This window comes from Loxodonta africana, chromosome 15 (genome assembly GCF_030014295.1).
Source record: "Loxodonta africana isolate mLoxAfr1 chromosome 15, mLoxAfr1.hap2, whole genome shotgun sequence".
Classification (NCBI taxonomy): Eukaryota; Metazoa; Chordata; class Mammalia; order Proboscidea; family Elephantidae; genus Loxodonta; species Loxodonta africana.
Window position 1 is genome coordinate 36008984 of NC_087356.1, and position 24312 is coordinate 36033295.

The following is a 24312-nucleotide window of genomic DNA, read 5'->3' on the forward strand; positions in this document are numbered from 1 at the left end:
ACTGGAAAAAAGGCTTCTTGGCTTTGCATTTTGTTGTTTTTGTTAAATGCCATGGAGTCGCTTCTAACACAGAGCAACTCCATGTGACAGAGTAGAACTGCCCCATAGTGTTTTCTATGTTGTAATCTTTACAGGAGCAAGTTGCCAGATCTCTCTGTGAGCCACTAGGCGGGTTCCAATTACCAACCTTTCAGTTAGCAGCCGAAAAACACTTTGCAGAGAGAATATATATTGCAAGAGATGGGGATCCATGAGGCCCCTTTCCCTGTGAGTGAAGATTAGAATTGAGTGGCCTGAGTGCTCACTGTGCTGTGTTGAAGAGCTGGGAATTCAAAAGGGATTCTGGGCTTTGGCAACATCTGTGCTTTTTCTAGCAGAACTGGAACTTGGGTGAAGTGAATGAGGCACTAGCTTTGGGCACAAGATTTTAGGAGGCACTCAAAAGCTCAGTAATCATGTTTTATGATTTTATTATGTATGTAGTATTGTAGAAAATCAAAATTAATGCAAAAATATCTGTAATGAACAAAATATCAACATGTTAAATGAAGACAGGATAAATAAGAGTGTCCTGCCAAGCCACACTGAAGGCTGAGCCCAAAGGAAAAATCAGTAATGCTGATCCTGTCTTTATTGAACATGTTGCTATTTTTTTCATCGTGGATGAACCTCACCTTAATCCTGGCTCTGCTCCCAAGCCTCTGTTTATTAAAGCCTTTACACACCTACTCTATGAGAAACTTCTTCCCAAATTCTGAATGTCCTATATTAGTGGCAATAGAACTGGGTTTTAAATTTTATGTGATGATACCTTGGACTTCAAAACTGAAGACTGTTTGAGTTGTGGTGTCTTTTAGATTGTCTTGCTCAAAATGCATTTCTTCTCGGTGTTTATCATCGTGACACAGGCTTTTTATGGCTCTCTGAAGTGCTGCAGAGAAAATGGAGAGCATTTTTAATACTGCTGATTTACTCTTTCAGGTCTACAGTAATTTCCTTACTGCCTAATTATAAGGCTTGGTTTAATTTTCTCTATACATAATGTTTACTGATGCACATATGGCACCACATTTCAGGAAACTGTACCCAGAACAGGTATTTTTGTCAGGCTGGAGCATGGAAAATATCCTTCATATTAAAGAAAAAAAAAATTCCAAGGAACTTAATCGTTTGGACAAAGAATGTTCCCCGGTGAGAGGGAGAAAAATCACACCTCTCTTTAACTTGAAGAAAAAGGAGACAAACTCTTTAAACACTAACTTTAAAAGCTGAATGATGATTACATGGTTACATGTGTACAAAGATTTTTAGTTACCCCCAAAACCGAGGGATGGGTAGGACAGAAAGGAAAAAGGAGTATATTTCTTAATGATCTTTGAAAAAGAAGATATGGATTTAGAAATCATGGATCCATAGAGTTTTATAGGTAGAAGGGACCCTGAGGGATTCTGTTCAAGGGTCATCCCGGGACAAGAGGTCTTTCTTCATCACCCTGAAGATCTCCTCTCTCAGTCTTTGCTTTAGGCTAAGAGCTCACCCCTTCCTCCAGCAGCTGGCACTATTACTTGGGCAATTTTAATTGTTAGAAAATTGATTGAGATTCATGATTTTGTGATTATCAACCATTGATACTGGGGTAGTGCTTCAAAACTTGTGTTTTCTACTCTGCCCAAGTTTGTTGTTGTGGTTGTTAGTTGCCGTTGAGTCAATTCCAACCCATGATGACCACATTTGTTGCAGAGTAGAACTGCTCATTAGGGTTTTCTTGGTTGTAATCTTAAGGGAAGCAGATCGCCAGGCCTTTTCTTCCACAGTTTTGCTGGATGGGTTCAAACCACCAGATAAAAACTTCAGCAAAGAACTCTATTGAGTTCCAAAGACCTACAAATAGTAACTATTAGTGCCTATGAACTTATGGGTTCACAATCAGTTGGCTTGCCATTTCATAGCCCAGAGTGCTAAGAGTGGTTAAAACATAGGGTCTGAGCTGCTGATGCTGCTGATGCCCTCTTGTTTTTGAGACAACTGAAATAATCGGCTCTCTTGATAGACTGATCCACTGCTCTCGTTCGTATCTAGTTATGTGTGAAGGTCATTAAAGCAAAGCTTTGAAACTGTTAGACAGTGATTAAGAGCTCAGTTGCTAACCAAAAGGTTGGCAGTTCAAATCCTAGGCACTCCTTGGAAACCCTATGAGGCAGTTCTACTCTTCCCTATAGGGTTGCTGTGAGTTGGAATCGACTCCATGGCAAGTTTGTTTTGGGTTTATTTTTTCCTTGATACTTTATATTGCTCCCTGTAAAAGTTATGCAGAGGGGGTGTTATTAATAATTAATATTTTCTTTCAGAATGGAATATTGAAGTAGTGAGAGTCAGATTACGGTTCTTACCAACATAAGGCTCATAAGTAGGAGAACCCAAACCCAAGTTGGCTGACTGAAGCCTGCCCTTTTAATGACTGTAGTAGTTAAAATTGATGTTCTTTGGTCTTAGTTTATAGCTTTTATTAAAATTCCTTAATGAAAAGGGCATAAGGTAAATACCAATTAATAACAAGCCTTGAATTTGTCAATAATAATAATAATAGGCCTTGGGTTTAATATAATAACCACTTTTTTCCTTCCTTAAGCCATCCATATCTGTGCTCAGCGCCATGCGAGAAGCTGAACCGTGAATGAGATTTTGATCATTATTTTTCTAATTAACCATAGGGGAAAAAGTAAGGAACTATCATTTTAGCTGAGGGGATATCTGATTAAAGGCAGATAAGGAGAATAGCAGACCTGCCTGGTATATTCAGTGTGAAACAGTTCAAAGGATTGTGCCCGACTGTTCCAGAATTAAAGACGAATGATTTGTCCTGAGGAATTTGGTGAGAGGAGGGGTTTAACCATACGTGCTTGTCAGAAGTTTGGATGATTGATCAATCCCAGCCCCATCCGCTCTCATTTCTTAGTTTGTTAGATTTTCCCAAGTGCCTCAGTCCTGTTAACTCCTAAGGGCAGGATTTCTATATTATTATTTGATTCCTTCAATTTCAGAGAGAATCAAGTTTCCTTAAATAGCTACAATCTAAGTTTTATGCAGCTGTATAAAGGGGGTGACTAAAAAGCTGAAAAGCACCTTTGGGCAAGGCAAGCTGGGAGGTCTGTGTAGTTGAGAAGGGAGTGAGAGCCCTGAGTTACCCAGTGGCAGGAAGATATAGCACTCATGAAGCATGCCTGACTCTGAGCAGATTTCCCTCGGCCCCTTCTTTGAAATCCGTAGGCTGAGATCAATGTGGCCCTGAGGCTGCATCCATAGATGCCATAACAACTGGTTGAAAGGAGATAACTTGTGACTGATCAGCTAGTCATTGTGTCTGTGCATCACCATAGCAACCAGCTTGCCTGGTGCTCTTTGAGTGTCTTTTCTGTGTGTTTGGGCAGTCTTTGAAGAGCGCCCTCCATAGTTCAGCCAAAGTGGAGGGAAATATTAGAATTTGGGGTCCAGTCCAGGTCTGAACACCAATATTAAGCAGGCTGGAAAACTCACCAGATACCCTCTTAATCTGCAGAACTTTTAGGGATGTCCAACAACTTCTGCTCTTAACCTCTTGCCTTTGCACTGGTCTCCTTGCCTTGCCTTAAAGATTCTGCTAGAAAAAGAATTGCTTAGAGATCACTGCATACCTATGTCGTCTAGCAGAGTGTGAAGCAAGGAGAGAACAAAAGTCAACTTGGTCAAATAATATCTGTCAAATGGCCTCTTGGCAGCTCTCAGAGGCTATCTCTAACCTCCCCAGGTCTCTTCTTAAGCAGGTAAGCGCTGGGCACAGCCACTGTCAGTCATAAGTAAGCAGTGGGTAAATGGAGCTTGAAATAGCCAGGAAATTGCAGCGGCAATTTATGGACAGAGAAAGGGGACCATAAGGCTAAAACTCACTAACAAGACCATCAAAATCAGGAGTTGGCAAACTTGCCCGTGGTCCAAATCCTGCCCTTTGCCTGTTTATGCAAGTTGTATTGACTACTTTTTTAAAATTAATTTTTATTGTGCTTTAAGTGAAAGTTTACAAATCAGGTCAGTCTCTCATACAAAAATTTACGTATGCCTTGTTCTCCTAATGAGATAGCACAGTACTTCCCTCCACTCTCTCTCATCCTGTCCATTCGGGTAGCTTCTGGCCCCCTCTGCCCTCTCATCTCCCCTCCAGACAGGAAATCCTAACATAGTCTCATCTGTCCACTTGATCCAAGAAGCTCGTTCTTCACCAGTATCATTTTCCAACCCCTATTCCAGACCAATCTCTGTCTGAAGAGTTGGCTTTGGGAGTGGTTCCTGCCCTGGGCTAACAGAAGTTCTGGGGTCTATGGCCTTCGGGGTCCCTCCAGTCCCAATCTGACCATTAAGTCTGGTCTTTTTATGAGAATTTGGGGTCTGCATCCCACTATTCTCCTGCTCCCTCAGGGTTTCTTTGTTGAGTTCCCTGTCAGGGCAGTCATCGGTTGTGGCCGGGCACCATCTAGCTCTTCTGGTCTCAGGCTGATGTAGTCTCTGGTTTATGTGGTCCTTTCTGTCTCTTAGGCTCATAATTACTTTGTGTCTTTGGTGTTCTTCCTTGTTCCAGGTGGGCTGAGACCAATTGATGCATCTTAGATGGCTGCTTGCTAGCATTTAAGACCCCAGATGCCACTCTCCAAAGTGGGATGCAGAATGTTTTCATAATAGATTTTATTATGTCAGTTGATCTAGTTGTCCCCTGAAACCATGGTCCTCAAACCCCCGCCCCTGCTATGCTGGCCTTTGAAGTGTTCAGTTTATTAAGGAAACTTCTTTGTTTTTGGTTTAATCCATTTGTGATGACCTCTCCTGTATTGTGTATTGACTTTCCCTTCACCTAAAATGAAACTTATCTGCTATCAAATTAGTGAATACCCCTCTCCCACCCTCCCTCCCTCCCCCTACTCGTAACCATCAAAGAAGATTTTCTTCTCTGCTTAAACTGTTTCTCCATTTCTTATAATAGTGGTCTTATACAATATTTGTCCTTTTGCAATTGACTAATTTCACTCAGCATAATGCATTCCAGATTTCTCCATGTTATGAAATGTTTCATGGATTTAACATTGCTCTTTATCGATGCGTAGTATTCCATTGTGTGAATATACCATGGTTTATTTATCCATTCATCAGTTGATGGGCACTTTGGTTGCTTCCAACTTTTTGCTATTGTAAACAGTGCTGTAATGAACATGGGTGTGCATATATCTGTTCGTGTAAAGGCTCCTATTTCTCTAGGATATATTCCAAGGAGTGGGATTGCTGGATCGTATGGTAGTTCTATTTCTAGCTTTTTAAGGAAGTGCCAAATCAATTTCCAAAATGGTTATACCATTTTACGTGCCCACCAGCAGTGTATAAGTGTTCCTGTCTGTCCACAACCTCTCCAACATTTATTATTTTGTGTTTTTTGGATTAATGCCAGCTTTGTTGGAGTGAGATAGAGTCTCATTGTAGTTTTGATTTGCATTTCTCTAATGGCTAATGATCATGAGCATTTCCTCATATATCTGTTAGCCATCTGAATGTCTTCTTTAGTGAAGTGCCTGTTCATATCCTTTGCCCATTTTTTAATTGGGTTATTTGTCTTTTTGTGGTTGAGTTTTAGCAGAATCATATAGATTTTAGAGATAAGGTGCTGGTTGGAAATGTCATAGCTGAAAACTTTTTCCCAGTCTGTAGGTAGTCTTTTTACTCTTTTGGTGAAGTCTTTGGATGAGCATAAGTGTTTGATTTTTAGGAGCTACCAGTTACCTGATTTGTCTTCGGCATTTTTAGTAATGTTTTGTATTCTGTTTATGCCATGTATTAGGGCTCCTACTGTTGTCCCTATTTTTTCTTCCATGATCTTTATTGCTTTAGACTTTGTTTAGGTCTTTGATCTATTTTGAGTTAGTTTTTGTGCATGGTGTGAGTTATGGGTCTTGTTTCATTTTTTTGCAGATGGATATCCAGTTATGCCAGCACCATTTGTTAAAAAGCCCATCTTTCTCTCAGTTAACTGACATCGGGCCTTTGTCAAATATCAGCTGCTCATATATGGATGGATTTATGTCTGGATTCTCAGTTGTATTCCGTTGGTCTATGTGTCTGTTGTTGTACCAGTACCAGGCTGTTTTGACTACTGTGGCGGTATAATAGGTTCTAAAATTGTATTGACTACTTTTATGGACAGAGTTGAGTAGATGTGTTAGTGAACGACTGCCATGCAATGACTAAAATATTTACTATCTGGCCCTTGACAGAGGCTTTTTCCGTCAAAGGCCAAATATTAAAATAAGTTTAGGCTGAGATAAAACAAATGTGGTGTAAATGCTGAAATTCCCTGAAAAGCTGAGGGACTTTGAATCTGATTCTGTCTCCTGCCATTTCCTTCAGTGGTGGCAGCACCAGTTATTTTGTAGGATTTCCACAAACTTGGGAATGTGGAGTAATTATTGGGGCTCTCTCTGAAGTGAAACCCCTCTAGGGAAAAATTCCGCAGCTGTTGGAAACGCAACGCTGCGCAATAGTTAAAGACAGCAAGTGAAGAAGTATAACATATGGAGGCAGAGCTCTGGAGAGAGGATTAGCTTGGAGGAACACGGTTATCCATTACTGGAGTCGAACCAGGAGCATGGTGAATGGTCTTCCATTTTAGAAAGTGTGATGGGCTGTTTAATGACGACAAATGGTGGGAAGCCTCCAAGATCGATTTATCAGTGATATCTGTAACAACAAGTAAGTGCTCAGCCTCCTTTTTCTTTTACCCAACAGCATTTTATTCTCCAAAGTTACTTATTCTGCTCAAGGGAACTGAGGTGTTACTCATTTGATACCTGGAGTATGAATTAGCTGGTTTCCCCTGGGGCTCTCCCCAGGGGCTTTGTCTTTATAATGGGGATTCTTCTAAGACACTCAGGACTTGTATTATCAAATGGAATGGCAGGCTTTGATGGTGGAAGGATGGGGCCAGATGACTGTACTTGGAACACATTTCACCCACTGTTTCAAGATTGTAGGAGTGACCATACTGGAAATAATGGTTTTAGAGAGGACTTCTCCCCTCTATCTTGCTTCAAACTCTTTAACTGCACACATTTTATAGGTTTCTACTATTGACCTACCATCAAATCTATCTATTTAGTTATTGTCTTTCCCAAATACGATTGCAGTTGTGAGGAGATTAAATCATTTGTTGAGCAACATTCACAAACTTCCTTGAGGTCTTTGTGGGCTGAGCTTATCTGATAGAGCTGTTGATGTTCTCACCCTGGATTCAAGCAGCTTGTCCTCATTCAATACCAGATAATTAATGGAAGATATTTAAAAAAAAAAAAAAAAAAAAATTTTATTTTTATTAAATACTCAGAATAAAATATCCAGGTGTCTTATCTCAGATTTTTTTTTTTTTTGGTAAACAGTGCTGGAGGGTATATGAGACTGGAGATGAGCCATTGACTAGGCATCAAAGTGCAAAATTAGAATAAGGAGGACTTTTGTCCAGTTGGGACTTATGAATTGAACAGCCAGGTCCAGAAACACATGACCCTTAAATAAAACAGAACTATTCTTTTTTTTTTTTTTTTAGTTCTTATTGTGCTTTAAGTGAAAGTTTACAAATCAAGGCAGTGTCTCATACAAAAATTTATATACGCCTTGCTATATATGCCTAGTTGCTCTCGCTCTAATGAGACAGCACACTCCTTCTCTCCAGCCTCTATTTCCATGTCCATTCAGCCAGCTTCTGTCCCCCTCTGCCTTCTCATCTCCCCTCCAGACAGGAGCTGCCCACATAGTTTCATGTGTCTACTTGATCCAAGAAGCCCACTCCTCACCAGTATCATTCTTCTGTCTTATAGAGCAGTCCAATCCCTCTCTGAAGAGTTGGCTTTGGCAATGGTTCCAGTCTTGGGAAAATAGCACTGTTCTTGAAGCCAGAAGATACAAGTCTAGATCTTGCTGTGTGCCACAAGTTGGAGCCTCCCTTTTCTCATCTATACAAAACAGATAATGATGCTCACCCTGCAAACTGCACCCCTCACCCCACCGTGACATTGTAAAGAAGGTCAAATGAAATAATGTCTGGGAAGGATCTCGCAAGCTATAAAAAACAAAACAAAGCTTAACAGGACATGCATCAGATTATTATTAAAGGCAGTAAGCAGCCAGAAACTGAGCAGACTTTTTAAATATGTGTAAGAATTAGCCTACTTTTTAGTGTGGGTTAAAGGATCTGAGGAAGGTAGCTATTCTAGAAATACCTTTTCCATCTTCATCCATCCTACCTGAAATTCCACCATTTCAAAATGCCAAATCTTCTGAGCTAACAAGCTAGGTAATTGTAAGAGTGTAACATCCTGATGGAGGGGTGGAGAGAGTCTTTAAGTGAGAAGAAATCTTTAAGTAATGTGTCATGAAGGGAATGTGACAAATTAGGACTCTTTTCAGTGTCTCTTCAAGATAAGACTTGAATACACTTAACAAGAAGAACTTATACTTATTTCTAAGAAACGTCCTTTATGAGGCCTATCAAGCATGTATGAGGTCAAGTGGATCCCTGTAGCTTTGTTAGTAATTGGGAATTGAGATGTTGGAGGAGTTTTCAACAGTCAGTGAGAGTAAATGGCTTTTCTTGCTTATTTCTGTGTCCCTGAGACAAAGTACAGTGCTTGGTACACCAGATGCTCCTCAAATGCTAGTAGAAGGAATAAATGAATGAGCATCAATCCTGAGTAGAGAGAGTGGAGTAAAGTAAGTGAGGGATGAAGGATATTTTCTCTCTGAGTGATGGTGAGCTTTCTCCATAAGCATCATATTTACCATTGCCTTTTGTTGATAAATACCACTCTTACAATAAAGTTCCCACCTCTTTTGAGCTAATTGCATTGATATTACTCCATTATATGTTTGCACATTCAATCTCATTGCTTTTGTTTGGTTTAACACTTAAATATCATTAATAAAAGTGTGGCACTTGTGTCAATTTATATTTATGGATAATTTTTTTTTCTCCTCTTGAGGTTAGAAGGAAAGTTTTGGAATGCACTATTGAAAGCACATGACTAAGGGACCTTTTTTAGTTTTTCAAGAATGAATATCCATTAAGTGGAATCGCAGAGATGTCCTTTCACTGGCGAGATTAAAATTTGGGCATGCAGCCTCCAGAGTCCCATCCAACTTTAAGCCTCTGGGATTCTAGCTGGCTGAGAAGAGCCATTTGTTTTTCTTGTACTGTCTTTTGCCGAGAACTGTTTCATATTCATCAAATAGCTGTGTGTTTTAGTCTTTGTGCAAAACACTTTTGCAGTAACTATGTACATTGTATACTCCTCATGTTCCAACGCAAGACAATTTTGGCTGTTTTTGAGACCATTTATTTTTCTTCTTGACTTTGAGAGTTAAACTGTATCTACTTTTTCATCACTCTGTCTTCCCATGAAATAAGGAAGTGGATTGTTAGAATAGGTATGATCCATTGACTGCGTTCCTTTCGGTTTGCTGAAGAAAATGCAGTTATTTACATTGAGGAATAGCCATAATTAGGTAAAATAGACTGGCTAGTGCTGAGCCATTACCTTTAAATATCTTGTCTTATGCAATTAATATTCCCTTGTCACGCATACACTTAAACGGTTGGAAGAAAGCCTTGCGTTCTTGACTCCTGTCAAACTTAAAGAATGATTTTGTCAAGTCATTCCTTTCTGCCCCGGTTGATTGATAGCTAAATTTTGGTCTTATAGCTTATGTAAAAAAGTGTTAACTATGCCTTTCAGCTTGTAGGCAAGGGCATTTAAACCATTCTAATAGTCAATTTATACAGGAATTACACTGCCTGTTTACTAAAAAAAAAAAAAAAAAAGAGCGAGAGAGGTCAAAAAATGTGCTCCTATTCATCAGGGACACAAATCACTGGACCTATGAGCTAATGAAGGCAGTATGTATGATTCCCTGCTCTTGCTGGATGATACCAAGTCCAGGGCCTTGGCTACTGGCTCCTAATTTTGGATGTGCCTGTGCTCATGGACTATGTTATAGGTAGATATATTCAGGATGAATATGGTTTGATCCTAGAACCCTTAAGAATAAGAATAAAAAGCAGAATGTGAAATTGCCACAGTGCTAACCTGCATCTGCAGATTTCAAGTATCCCTCTCTACTAAGGCAGATCCCTGCTCATCTCTGCCACGACCTGGCTTGTGTATTCCATATATACCATACATACCGTATCAAAACATGTTAAATGGGTCCCAATCACTTCTGGGAGGAGTCTCACTTCTCTTAGTTTGACCCCTAGTCAGAATTCTGAGAAATTGCCTTTATTAAACATTCCAAAATTTACCTTTTGAAAACATTTCGACCAATGTCATGTTAAAATGATTAAATAAGAGCAAGCATAACCCATCAGTACATTTTTGTGATAGGCATAACTTGAATCATGAGTCTTCCATTTTTCGTAGCCTCCTTAAGACCTAGGAAGTCACAGAGTCTCCTACTGAGTTCCCAATGGGGCTCACTCAGCCCCTGGAGTGGGGGCACATTAAGACTCAGCACCACCATTGCCTCTGGCAGGATCACTGAGTCCCTCTTGCTGTGTCCATCTGACCCTGGATCTATCTTCTTGTTGTTGTTAGGTGCTGTCTAGTCAGTTCTGACTCATAGTGACCCTAATGTACAACAGAACATTGTCTGGTCCTGCACCATCCTCACAATCATTGCCGTGCTTGAGCTCATTGTTGCAGCCACTATGTCAATCATTTAGTTGAGGCTCTTCCTCTTTTTCACTGACCCTCTACATTAGTGAGCATGATTCCCTTCTCTAGAGACTGGTCCCTCCTGATAACATGTCCAAAGTACCTGAGATTGAATCTTGCCATCCTCGCTTCTAAGAGCATTCTGGCTGTACTTATTCCAAGACAGATTGTTCTTCTGGCAGTCCATGGTATATTCAATATTCTTTGCCAACACTATAATTCAAATGCATTAATTCTACTTTGGTCTTCCTTAGTCATTGTCCAGCTTTCACATGCATATGAGGTGATTGGAAATACCATGGCTTGGCTCAGGTGACCCTTAGTTTTCGAAGTGACAACTTTGCTTTTTAACACTTGAAAGAGGTCTTTTGCAGCAGATTTTCCCAATGCAAATATTATTGCTAGCTGCCATCAAGTCAGCATAAGGACTCATGGTGGCTCCATGTACATCAAAACCAAACACTGCCCAGTCCTGTGCTATCCCATGATCGATTACAAATTGGACCATTGCAGTCCATAGGATTTTCATTGGTTGACTTGTGGAAGCAGATCACCAGGTCTTTCTTCTTAGTCTGTCTTAGTTTGGAAGCTCCACTGAAACATGTTCAACACCATAGCAATGTGCAATCCTCCACTGAGAGACGAGTGGTGGCTGCACATGAGGTGGAACCTGGGTTTCCCACATAAAAGTGATAATTTGGCCACTGGAACACCATTACCACGGGTCTGGTCTTACAACCTCTCTATTGGAGTTTTTCTTATTTTTGCTCCTACAGTCTCATACTGGGAAGGTGGGGAGGCTCCCAGGACCCTTTTTGCACTGGAACCGTCATGTAGAAAGCTGGACCATGCATGTTCCTGGAACTTTCCCTGTTACCATCATATTTACCATTGCCTTTTGTCAGTCAAGGCTGTAAAGCTGGCACAGAGTTGATACGAGTGGTTGTTCATACCAGTAGTTTGGAGCATGAACTCTGGGGCCAGATAACCTGAGTTCAAATCCTACCCCTGCTGCTTATTAGCTTTGTGAATGTTGGCAAGTGACTTCATTTTATTTCTTCAATTTTCTTATCTGTATAACAGAGAAAAGAGTAGCCATGTATTTCAAGAGAAATAAATGAGTTATCCTAAGGAAAATGTTGTTAGAACAGTGTCAGACACATAATAAGCACTAAATGAAGTTTGTTAATATGACATACTAATTTTTCTAAATCATGCCCTGCCCTCTTCCTCAGCACCTCCCCCATTAGCCACTGCTGCATTCTGCTTCCACCTTCTGCATACACCCTCCATTTCACCAACCTCTGCTTAACTTGTTCCTACTATACTCAGCACCTGTGGACTACATTTTCTGCTAATGCTCTGCTAGCACCAAGGCCAACTTCTGTACCTGCAAGATCAAGGCCATCTGGAGCCCCACAATAATACCTGTGCTCCCTTGGATTCTGAGGCAAACATTCATTGCCTCTTTCCATGAAGCCAGCTGCCCTTACCTGCCATGTAAGAAGGGAACCTGTGTATGCTGAGACAGAAAATGAAACCAGAAGAAGCAGCCAAGCACCTGCTACCACCCTTTAGAATGAGCTCAAACCTTTTCCCTCCAAGGCCTCATGACTTGTATTTTTGGTACAAGTTTTTGACTGAACAATGTCTTAAATCTGTAAAAGTAAGAGCATGCATCTGTTTTTTTTTTTTTTTTTTAAAACATGGCCCATGGCTGTATAATGCAACATTATAATGTTGCATATAATGTATAATGCAAGCTACTATTAATTCAGTGTTTTTGGCCAAAGAACTGAATTGAAATGACACCAAACTGGTTAACTGATCAGAAATCTATTTTTAAAATGTCTCTTCCATCCCCAGAATGGTGATTCAGTGACCACAAAAATCCTCAACTTAGGAATGTATATTACCTTATTGCTTATCTATTATCACAAGAGTGAAGTGTAACAAACCACTACACCACCTCAGTGGCATACAATAATAGCATTTGTTGCTCACTAGTCTGGAATCAATCTTTATGCATTCCGTTTCATTTTTGACAACTTCCAATTTTCCTAGATTCATACCTCGTACATTCCACGTTGTGATTATTAACGGATGTTTGCAGCTGCTTCTTCTCATTTTGAGTCATGCCACATCGACAAATGAAGGTCCCAATAGCTTGACTCCATCATGTCATTAAGGTTGACTCTACTTTGAGGAGGCAGCTCTTCCTCAGTTGTATTTTGAGTGCCTTCCAACCTGAAAGGCTCATCTTCCAGCACTACATCAGACAACGTTCTCCTCCTATTCATAAGGTTTTCACTGGTTAATTTTTTTTTTTTTTTTTTTGGAAGTAGACTGCCAGGTCCTTCCTCCTAGTCTGTCTTTGTCTTGATGCTCACTGAAACCTGTCTGCCATGGGTGACCCTGCTGGTATTTGAATAACAGTGACACAGATTCCAGCATCACAGCAACATGCAATCCACACGGTACGACAATGGACTTGTATTGGCAATTTTGAGTCAGACAATCATATGATCTACCATGCTGGGAATGACAAATTAAAGAGGAATGGCATTGCATTCATTGTCAAAAAGAACATCTCAAGATCCATACTGAAGTACAACACTGTCAGTGATAGGATAATATCCACACTCCTACAAGGAAGACCAGTTAATACAGCTATTATTCAAATTTACACACCAACCACTAAGGCCAAAGATGAAGAAATTGAGGATTTTTACCAACTTCTGCAGTCTGAAATTAATTGAACATGCAATCAGGATACATAGATATTTACTGGTGATTGGAATATGAAAGTTGGAAACAAAGAAGAAGGATCTGTACTTGGAATATGTGGCCTTGGTGATAAAAATGATGCCACGGATCGTGCGATAGAATTATGCAAGACCAATGACTTCTTCATTGCAAATACCTTTTTCAACAGCTAAATGGTGACTATACACGTGGACCTTGCTGGATGGAATACACGGAAATCAAATCAACTGCATCAGTGGAAAGGATGATGGAAAAGCTGAATATCATTAGTCACAACGAGGCCGGGGGCCAAATGAGGAACTGACCATCAATTGCTCATGTGAAAGTTCAAGTTGCAACTGAAGAAAATTAGAACAAGTCCACGAGAGCCGAAGTATGACCTTGAGCATATCCCATCTGAATTTAGAAACCATCTCAAGAATAGATTTGACACATTAAACCCTAATGACAGAAGACTAAATGAGTTGTGGAATGACATCAAGGGCATCATACACAAAGAAACTGAGAGGTGATTAAAAAGACAGGAAAGAAAGAAAAGACTAACATGGATATCAGCAGATACTCTGCAACTTGGTCTTGAACATCATATAGCAAACAGAAGAAATAATGAAGTGAAAAAGCGGAATAGAAGATTTCAAACGGCAGCTCAAGAAGACAAAAAATTATAAGAACAGGTGCAAAGACCTGGTGTTAGAAAATCAAAAGGGAGAACACGCTCTGCTTTTCTCAAGCTGAAAAAACTGAAGAAAAAATTCAAGCCTGGAGTTGCAATATTGAAGGATTCTATAGGCAAAAGGGGGCCCTGATGGCTCACTTGATAAAAGCTAGACTGCTAACCAAAAGGTCAGCGGTTCAAATCCACCAGCTGCTCCTTGGAAACTCTATGGAGCAGTTCTACTCTGTCCTATAGGATCTCTATGAGTCAGAATCAACTTCATGGCAATGGGTTTTTGGTTTTATGGGCAAAATACTGAATGACACAGGAAGCATCAGAAGATGATAGAAGAAATACACATAGTCACTGTACCAAAAAGAATTGGTTGACATTCAACCATTTCGGGAGGTAGAGTATGATCAGGAACCAATGATACTGGAGGAAGAAGTCAAGGCTTCACTGAAGACATTGTCGAAAAACAAGGCTCCAGGAATTGACAGAATACCAAATGATACGTTTTGACTAACGGATGCGGCACTGGAAGTGCTCACTTGTCTATGCCAAGAAATTTGGAGGACAGCTACCTGGCCCACTGACTGGAAGAGATCCAAAGTTGTGCCCATTCCAAAGAAAGATGATACAACAGAATGCAGAACTTATCAAGCATTATCATTAATATCACTCGAAAGTAAAATTTTGCCGAAGATCATTCAAAAGTGGCTGCAGCAGTACATTAACAGGGAGTTGCCAGAAAATCAATCCAGATTCAGAAGAGAACATGGAACGAGGGATATCATTGCTGATGTCAGATAGATCCTGGCTGAGAGCGGAGAACACCAGAAAGATGTTTCCCTGTGTTTTATTGACTATGCAAAGATATTCAACTTTGTGGATCATTACAAATTATGAACACATTTTGAAGAATGGGAATTCCAGAGCACTTAATTTTGCTTGTGATTAACCTATACATGAATCAAGAGGCAGCCAATTGAAAAGAATAAGGTAATACTGCATGATTAAAGTCAGGAAAAATGTGTGTCAGGGTTGTATCCTTTCACCATACTTACTCAAACTGTATGTTGAGCAAATACTCCAAGAAGCTGAACTATATGAAGAACAGAGCATCAGGATTGGAGGAAAACTCATTAACAACCTGCGTTAGGCAGACGACACACCTTGCTTGCTGAAAATGAAGAGGACTTGAAGCACTTACTGATGAAGATCAAAGACCACAGCCTTCAGTATGGATTACACCTCAACATAAAGAAAACAAAATCCTCACAACTAGAACAATAAGCAACATCATGAAAAATGGAGAAAAGATTGAAATTGTCATTTTACATGAATCCGCAACCAACACCCATGGAAACAGTGATCGAGAAATCAAACAACGCATTGCATTGGGCAAATCTGCTGCAGAAGACCTCTTTCAAGTGTTAAAAAGTGAAGATGTCACTTTAAAGACTAAGGTGTTCTTGACCCAGGCCACGGTGTTTTCATTCACCTCATACGCGTGAGAAAGCTGTACAATGAATAAGGAAGGCTGTAGGATAATTGTTGGTAAAGAATGTTGAGTATACCATGGACTGCCAAAAGAATGAAGAAATCTGTCTTGGAAGAAGCATAACCAGAATGCTCCTTAGAATCAAGGGTGGCAAGACTTCATCTCACATAATTTGGACGTATTATCAGGAGGGATGAGTCCCTAGAGAAGGACATCATGCTTGGTAGAGTGGAAGGTCAGTGAAAAAGAGGAAGACCCTCAACCAGATACACTGACACAGTGGGTGCAATGATGGGCTAAACATAGCAGCAGTCATGAGGATGGCGCATGACCAGGCAGTGTTTCGCTATGAGTCGAAACTGACTGGACAGCACCTAACAAAACAACGTTCTGAAATAGTCATTTTGCCTGGACCCTCTCATGTGTCTGGGCTCAGTTGCTGTTAACTGATCTGGGATAACCTTGACAGGGATGAGTGAGGTCACTTAATTCTGTCTAATGTGTTTGTGAACCTCTTTCTGGGTCCAGTGATTGAGCCTAGGTAATCCCTTCCCATGGATATGGCAGAAAGCAAGAGCAAGAAAGCTCAATGGTGAAAGGGCTTTTCAAGCACCTGCTTGCACCATCGTGTCCAACATTAGTTGGCCCTAACCATCCCACATGGACAAGCCCAGGCAGAGAAGGAAGATATTATAGATTTATGTGGCTATGGGCATGGATACAAAGAGGGGTGAAGAATAGAGCTATTAATGCAATACATCTATAGTTATCTAAGTTTGTCTCAGTGCTTCTTTTTTCCAACAGTAAGTAATGTCACCATGCAAGTAGGTGTTGCTAACGATGACAAGTCTGTTTTTAATTGATCCAGTAGAATCTGAATTTCAGGGTGGAGGGCAGAAGAATGAGGCTTGATGAAATGCTCTTTTTTTAAAAAAAAAAAAAAAAAAGTAATTGGTTCCATTAAGGAAAGATGCTAGAATCCCAATTAAAATGATTTTGCTTCATGGAAGCTAGCCGGCGCCGTCAGGATAACGAATAAAGTGACCAAAGAATTTTGTGGTTTTCTCAACAAGAAAACAAAAAAAGCCAAAGAAATGATCAATCTCTAAGTGCTCTTCTTCAGGCTTCATAAATGTTTCTCTGCCCACACCCACTCCCAGTCTGAACAATGAACAGCACAGTCATTACCGGTGGTCTGTGTATATCCACAGCACCTTAGCTTATTAAAGTGGCTCTGGGTGGATTACTGCACTGACTGATTACCTTAATTAACCCTCCAACTGGCTAAAAGTTGTCTGACCTAATGAGGCTCAATTCTTTTCAAGCCCCCTAGGCTGGTTGGCTTCTGGCCCAGTTGTTTTGTTGCTAGGATTTTTCATTTTTAATAACAATTTTACCCCAAGGCTTAAGGAAATATGGTAAAATATGTCAGCTATCCTGAAGAGCCTGGAGTAGCTGTAGCTATGGGAAGATTTAAGGTTTCAGCTTTGGGGGCCTTTTTAAAATCACCCCCACACCCAGAATTTGACCTTGGTTTGTATGCCTTACATCATAGTGTTGTTGCTGTTACCCTTAACAGGATTTTTTGAAACACCTGTCTAAAAGCCAAGACAGATGTTAAACGGTCAGACATTTGTTAAATATCATCAGCCTAGCCTAGACTTGGGTGTTAAATCTTATTTCTGAAAGTCAGATGGCACTTTGGGTTGCTTAGAAACAAACAAAAAAAAAACCCACTGCCATCGAGTGGATTCCGATTCAGTTGCTTAGAGGCAGAGCCAATTCTGCCTAAGTATTGGCATGTGAAAAGGCTTCAACTACAGAAGAAGTTCAGCAAAGAAAAAAGCTTTCATACTGTAGGAGAAATAGGATTGATTAGTAGTGGCTACCTGGAGCACTGTGCTGAGAAGGATCATGAAGTGGTGTTTGAGCTCAGCATAAAAGAATGCTGTGATTGATTAGTCATGTCTGGTGTGGGCATAGAAAGGAAGTGTTGCAGCATTCTTATCATTTCTGGCCTAGTTCATAGTTTCTGATCTTGTTCCTTGTAAATCACCTTTCAGCTATTTCCCATAAATCTACCAGCCTTTTCAACCTCCCTCCCATACTTGAAACCCGGAATTGATGTTTTGCCAGGTATATTCATTATTGGTCATTTGTTTGTTTTGGGATCAATATCTGAAGTCCTTTTCTGTGTTTGGAGAATTCCACATTCTGTAAATCTCAGTATAAGAAGCTAAAATGGCCAGAAAACTTGTTTTCACAAAACATTTTCCTCCTACCACCCCTGTAATGTACCCTTGCAACTACTTGGAAACACATGCCTAGAGTTTGGGTCTGTATTTTACCTGGAGGAAAATTGGGCCCAATGACACAAAGACACAAGGTATCCTAACATTTCTGAGTTCTGTTCTTTCTGTGAACTAACCAAGTGGACATCTTTTTTGCTTAAATCGGGCAGAATGGGTTTCTAACGGTTGTGACTACAATTTTGACTAACGCAATGTTATCTTTTTGGGTAGTGCTTCTCAGACTTCAGTGTGCATAGGAATGACCTGCAGGTTATGGTTAAAATGCAAGTCTGGGGTGGGGTCTTGAGTTTGCATTTTTAATAAGCTCCCAGAACGTCAGTGCCACCAGAATGTGGTGAACACTTGGAGTAGAAAGAACGAGGGCATGAGACAGGCTAAAAAGAAGGCAGAGTTATCAGACAAAAAAAAGGAGGGGGCTTGTTTTAGGGTATCCTAGTTTTTTTTTTTTTTTTAGTTAAACTATGACTGATACATTCCAACGTGTATAATGGCTCTAGTATCTCTTGGACCTATAACAGTGTAGGGTGGGTGACATAACATTGGGAAGCTATCCTTCATGATTTCAGGGGCCCATGTTGATGGAGGTATGGCAGAGAGTCTACCATCTTCAACTTATGGCTTCCCAGGCTACCCTGGATCTCTGTTTTCCACTCAGATGAAAATGGAAGAGGACATGTAGGAATGCACATACATTTGTTCATTTGTTTTTTAAATGTTTAAAATTATAAAATAAAACAGATACAGAAATCTACACATTATATATGTGTGTGTATATATGTATATATGTATGTATGTGTATTTATGTATATATACACACATATATATATATATATATTTGTTGCTGTTGTCAAGTTGATTCTGACTCATAGCAACCTTTAGGACAGAGTAGAATTGCCTCATAGGGTTTCCAGGGAGTGGCTGGTGGATTCAAACTGCCAAGCTTCTGGTTAGCAGCTGGGCTCTTAACCACTGTGCCACCACGGCTCCAGCTTACTGAATTGTAATCAAGCAAGCGCCCTTTTAACTACACCCAGGTCAAGAAACAGTATTATGGAGCCCCCTAGAATCCCATCCATATGCTCCCTCCCTCCAAAAGTAACTACTATCCTGACTTTTAGACTCATCACTTCCTATATTTCTTTGTGGCTTTATCATTCAACTGTTCATCTTTAGATGCTATAGTTTAGTTTTGACTACTTTGGGGGATATATCTTTTAGTCTTTCTTAATCCACTGGTTGCTTTTCCGTCTCTTTTGCTTATAATCCACTGTTGAGGAACCTGGGCAGTTTTACCTGTAAGTTTTCCACAGCTTGGATTGTGCCGATTGGATGTGTGTGGTACAGTTGCACATGTTATTCTGTCCACTGTATATCCTCCAGATCACCAGTAGTATCCAGAGCCTCTATCAGGTCCTGGTTTGATCCCTTTGGCAAAACTAGGGGTTGTGCTAGTTCATCAGAAGGCACAAAATGTCTGGTTCTCTTTTTGTGTGTGTGATGTTATCAGCCACTGATGATGGTTGCCTAGATTTATTAATTTACCAGAGGTTGCAAAATGGTAGTAACCCAATTCTACCATTTTGCTTTCCTTTATTAACATGAGTGTTTATGAACAGATGCTTCCCTCACTATCCAGAATTTGTTAATTTAGGAAAGGCAAGATAAATTGTTCATTCATTCAAGATAAATGGACTGATTCCTTGTCATCATCTAAAGATGCCCAAATAGTTTTTCTTTCATTTTTTTTTAGTCATTATAAACTTATGAATTTAAGCATACTTGATGGATTTCAATCCACCGAAATATTTATTTTTCTTGAACCTCAAATTGTCTCCTCTTTGGACAGTGATAGCCTCCTGATTTACTTTCACATGACCTTAGTAGTCTTTAATAGCTCTTTGCTATCTTGTATGACAAGATTTTTGGGTTTATTTGTACATTTCCAGCGTCAGAGTTCCTGGAATCAGTCATTTCTCCAAGAAGCCCTGGTTTATTTTAGTGGAAAATTGTATTTAGAGACGCTCATTTTTCCTGTGCTGGTGTCGTTATTAGGTCTTTTCACTGGACAGAAATGGAGTTATAAAAATGGTGTGGTGGGGTGTCTCACCTCCTTGTGTAACTTCACAAGGGGGAAGAATCAACATCAGCAGCCCAAGACTGATTCCTGTGAAGTGGAGGTCAGATATAACTCCTCTCTCCAAACTTTTTAGCAATTCTGACACCAGCCATCCCACCCACGGAACTATTTCTCTGCTGGGTTCAACAGTTTGTTGCAATGGCCACACAGAACTCACAAACCATACTCATGGTTATGGGGTTTATTAGGGAAGCAACAGGTTAAAACAGGATCAGAAACAAGTCAGGATATAGTTCTTCCATCAGGCAGCCTCTTCTCAGCCGTGCCCATGGGCAGGCCTCTCTCTGGCCAGTGGTCCCTCAGTCCCTCGGCCACTCAGCCCCTTGGCCTGGTCTCTGCCCTGTTCAGGCAAGTGTTACAAAGCTATTTAGCTCCACCAATAAGTGCCCAAAGGCACCCCACTCCACCAGCAAGCCTTGGCACAAAGATGCTCAGCTCTCTCACTTTGTGGGTCAGCACACCCACTGTAACTGCCTTGCTCCATGGGCCAGGAAGCTCACTGTGCCCTTGTGCACCAGTCTCCTGGTTCTGCTGCTGCTACTTCTCTGTTACTACTTCTCACCACCTTACACTGTCTTCGCTGTAACAACACTGTCTTTCTCTGTCTCCTGGGTCTAGGAGGTTCTCAGGGCGGGAATTCCTGGGTCCAAAGAATGCATTCTGCTCCTGTGTCTTCTTAGTGGTAGTGAGGTCCTCTTCTGCTCTGGGATCGACTCTCTTTTGAGCCTAGCAGGAAGGCAAAACTGACCAATCCTCTTGTTTATTTGCATGGTCTCACCCTTGCAGGTTTCTGTGCACCTTATTCGCATTATTAGCAAGCTGGCCACAAGTACTTTATTTGTATAGTTTTACGCAATCATTTGTTGGGTGTTATAAGACCATGGGGAGAAAAGCCATATAAAAGCAATCAATCCTTTGCAATGCAGTATTTTGTATGTAGGTGTCTGTGTTTTCAATATAAAAATTTATCTGCTCGTATTGATATTTCTAATTCAGATCTAGGATCAGAGTATTTCCTCAACCTTTTCTGTATTGCATCTTCTTTCTTCCAAACCAATGCTCTTGGTTAGGAGGGCATAGGAGATGATAGAATTATAATCTCATAATTAATGACTCATTTTATTCTACACACAGTAATCTTGAAATATCAATATTCATATTATGACTGGCAATTGAAATTACATAAAATGGTTATAATAGTTTTGCATATTCTATTCCATTTTTCCTCTTATTTTTACAATGTTGTACTGTGTCTTCATTGTCACAGCATACAACCATTTCATATAATACTCTCTCCTTTTTATTATCGTTTGTTCTGAGTTCTACTGATAAGTATCTATCTAATGCTTACCATCAGTCCTTACATTGACGTTTTCTAGCCGTTATGATTGTTAAAGCTCATTCTTTAACAGATGCTCCAAGAAAGGCCCATAGGAACAATAGTCTCTTAGTTCTTCTATACTGATCATATTTTGTCTATGCCTTATATGCAAAATGTCATTTTTGCTGATTAAATACTTCTCGGCTTACATTTTTTTCCCTTGAGCATTTTAAATATGTTGCTTCATTTTCTTCTTGTGTAAGACTTTGCTGTTGAGAAGTCTGATGATAATCTAATTTGCTTTCTTCAAAAGTCACTTGCTCTATTTCCTAAGTGAACAATGGATTTTTTTTTCTTTTTCTTTAAAATCCAGTAGTTTTACTAAAAGATATCTTGGTTGGTAGTTGAATTTTATTTGCCTATTATAGTGAGTTCGAGGGATTTCAGGATTAATCAAGGAAAAATAATATGAACACAAGTTGCCAGTGTTGCACAAAAAACTTTATTGGGGTTGATGCTTTTAGATTTGCATGTGAGTTCTTCCAGGAATCAGACTTTCCAAAAGCGAGTGGTGCAAGAAGCCACCAGAAGGGGAAGAGGGCAAAGAACAGCTGGGAGACAGAGAGAAACAAAGGGGGCATTTTAAATGGCTAAAATTCTGATTTTTTAGCTTGTATTTAAAGCAACTGGGAAGTATAAAATTTTGAGTTTGGCACTGGTGGGCTTTCTGGGCTAACAGACCCCTGTTTGCTATGAAGAAATAAACAATCTGGAAACAATACACCAAGTCTATCTCTGACTTATCATATACAAGTAGTCCTTGACTTATGATGTATTTGAATTACAATGAATCACACTTATGACTATTTTTTTGTACATTTTATCATTAGTAATATATGCTGTGCACAATGCTGCATCATGTAATTTGCTGATGTTATCATCTTCAGATGTTCACTAGCAGACGTTCAGTGTTTTGATTTACTGTTCAGATCACTGCTTTATAGCAGGCTATGAAAACTAAAAAAAAAAAAATGTATTCAGCTTATATCAGAATTAACTTAGGATGGAGTTGTCAGAATGTAACCCCATCATAAGTCAGAGACTACATGTAACATCTATTTTCAAAATTTGTCACCTTTCTCAACTCAGGTAAACTCAGGTTTTGTTTATGTCACCTCTCTTTTTCATCCTTATTCTTGAAATGCTGTTTAGCTGGGTATGCAATTTTTGTTCACATTCTTAACCCTCTACAAATGTCATTCCATTGTCATCTGGCTTCTATTGATGCTCTTAGAAGTCATCTGTCAATCTGTTTTCATCTCTCCATTTGCTATCTTTTCTCTGCTTCTAATGTTTTTGTTTTTGTCTTTATATTTCTGAAGTTTTACTATGCTATGTGTCTGTTTGAAACTGTTTATATACATCTGGCCTAGGATTCACTGGCCTTCCTGAATTTTAAGATTTGGGAAGAACTTTTTTTTTTTTAATTTCATTCTCGAAGCTCTCTTAGTTTATTGTTTTTCTTAGGGTGAAGCACTTCCAGATTCCTAGCTGTGGGGCAGTCTCTGGTCTGACTTTCAGTCCTACAGGACGTTCAAATTCAGGATAAGTAAATGCTCCCTGGGTATATGATATTAAGACTTGATTACCTCCCCCTTTTCAGGCTCCCACTTAGCTCCTGATCGCTCTTTCTTAGGGGTAAACCCATTCATTTAAATGTGTACTTAAGTATATTTTGTCCAGCATGTTTAGTGGTTTTTGGCTGTAGGGTTTCAGGATCTCTGTTCTACTGTATTGCTTTCAATAAATATTTGAAGTGATTTTGCTTTTCTTTTCCATATTCTTGTTTATATCAAGTGGCCTTGTACATAGTGAATGCTCAATAAATGATTATAGAATAAATAAAAGAATGAATGAATGAAGAAAGAATCAATGGAACCAGGATTTGAATCCAACTCTTAGGATTTTTAAGTCCAGCAACATTTGTTTGTTACTCAGAACAGAGCTTGTCCTGGGGAGTATGAATTAATGTGAAGGGTTCAGCCTCAGGTAGATGGTTTCTTGTTCAGTTCTGTCCCTGCCATTTTCTATAACTACAGACAAATTATTAACTTTTCCGAGTCCCAGTTTTTTCATTTAAAAAATAGTATAAGAACAGTCCATATTTCATAGTCTTGTTGTAAATATTAAATAATGTAATATGTGTAAAGGTATTAGTTAAGTATCTGGCACATTGTATGTACCCAGAAAATATGAACTCACCAATATACAACATTATTAGTGGGCAGTAATTTAATGCATATTGCCAAATGGGTAACTAAGTAATGTTAATGTTACATAGGCTTTGTTATATTTAGTACAGATGACATGTCAAATCCAATTTAGATTCAAACGTAACTAAGTTATGCATACACAATACATGGATTATGGTGATTATTGTAAAAACAAATTGAGATTTGTTCATAGTTCTCCTCCTTCTAATCAATAAGTGAGAATGTATAACCTTATCAGAAAGTTTGAGTATTCCTCAATAGATACAGTTGTTTGGAAAACATGCATATTGTTTCCTATATTCTCTACTATTTATTTGTATCTGGGGTGTCTTTTCCCTATGTGCAATCAGAAAACTATAAACAAAGCCATATGGAGGTGATTGTTTAGGGGCAGTTCAATTTCATTTTCATGTACCCTCCCTCCTCTTATTGTAACAATGTGGGAAAGATGTATAATTATACATTGTTAGAGATTTGGGTCTGTTTATTCTTACTAATCTTGAAGAATAATTTTAATTTTTTTTCTGGAGCAGACCAACTATATCATCATAATATAGATGGACAGAAAC

General features: G+C 39.5%; 1 protein-coding gene across 6 annotated transcripts in view; it reads left to right on the top strand.

The window, feature by feature from the left end:
* Nucleotides 1–24312, top strand: part of CTNNA2 (catenin alpha 2) — a 1142650-nt gene that overhangs the window by 824685 nt on the left and 293653 nt on the right. The gene's annotated exons all lie outside the window — the stretch shown is intronic.